This window comes from Pinus tabuliformis, chromosome 5_1 (assembly GCF_031772625.1).
Source record: "Pinus tabuliformis cultivar Carrire ecotype Pingquan chromosome 5_1, CPIR1, whole genome shotgun sequence".
Classification (NCBI taxonomy): domain Eukaryota; kingdom Viridiplantae; phylum Streptophyta; class Pinopsida; order Pinales; family Pinaceae; genus Pinus; species Pinus tabuliformis.
In genome coordinates, this window is record NC_142305.1 from 886,294,023 (window position 1) to 886,295,631 (window position 1,609).

Sequence of the window (1,609 nt, forward strand, 5' to 3'; positions counted from 1 at the left end):
TAAAATAAGTTATCTTTTTTGGCCACGAGGTATTGATAAGCCATGATATTGGCCCATGGTATTGTAACAAAGCCTATTTACAAGTTAATAATATCCACGGTAAAGTGGGTTGAATATCCACGGTTAAGAATCTTGTCATATTTTTATAAAATATTTTGATTGTTAAATAAGTTATGATTTTTTTGGCATGTGGTATTGATAAGCCATGGTATTGTAACAAAGCCTATTCACAAGTTCATAATATCAATGGTAAAGTGGACGAATCTTGTCATATTGTTATAAAATATTTTGATTGTGAAATGAGTTATGTTTTTTGGGCATGTGGTATTGATAAGCCATGATATTGGTATTGGCATGTGACATTGTAACAAAGCCTATTTACAAGTTAATAATATCCATGGTAAATAAGTGAGGGTGAATATCCATGGTTAAAAATATTTTCATATTGTTATAAAATATTTTGATTATGAAATAAGTTATATTTTTTGGGCATGCGGTATTGATAACCCATGGTATTGGCCTTTTGTATTGTAACAAAACCTAGTAGTTAATAATATTCACCTTAATCTGGGGGCAAATATCCATGGTTAAGAAATTTGCCATATTGTTATAAAATATTTTGGTTGTAAAATAAGTTATGGTTTTTGGGCATGTGGTATTGATAATGTGTGGTATTGGCCCATGGTATTTTAACAATTGAATTTTATTATTTTTATTAAAATTGTTTACATACGTACATCACACCTACAATTTTGTCAATTGAATAGTAGTGATATTATATTTAATGAATATTTGTTGATTGATATTAATAATATGATATTCAATAAATATTAACAATATAATATTCAATAAAGAAAACTACAAAACATAATATTTGTTGATTCATATTAATAATATGATATTCAATAAATATTAACAATATAATATTCAATAAACAAGATTAATGGATAAATGAAAATGAATATATATTAATGAACTAATAAAAATGTTAAATAATATATAAAGGGATAAATATTAAAAATTATAATATTTAATAAACAAAAACAATTGATTAAATGAAAATAAAAGTAAAAATTATAATATTTAATAAACAAAAACAATTGATAAAATGAAAATAAAAGTAAAAATTATAATATTTAATAAACAAAAACAATTGATAAAATGAAAATAAAAGTAAAAAGACAGTGCGTCAATTACTTAATTTTAAATTCACAAATTATTTATAAATTTATTTAATTGTTAATGGAAACAACTTTTTTAAGGTTTTTTTTCAGATTAATTTTAATTAAATTTAGATAAAGATTTTTAAAAATTTGAGTTTAAATTTGAATTAGGCTTCTGTGATTCATATTGTTTCAAGATAATCACATTCACAAATCTTGGGTTGACACAATTTAAACCATCCAATGTGGTTCATCGTGAAGATTAGGATAGAGAGTCTGATCTAACCATGCAATCAATAATGTAGAGAGAAATAATTCCCAATTAAATGGTTTAATCTGTAAAATTCTAATTTCCTAAATTTTATGAGTGCTGAATTCATTTATGCATTCAAAATTGTATTTTAAACCACAGAAAATCACAATGTTAATTGTATTACGAAATTCTA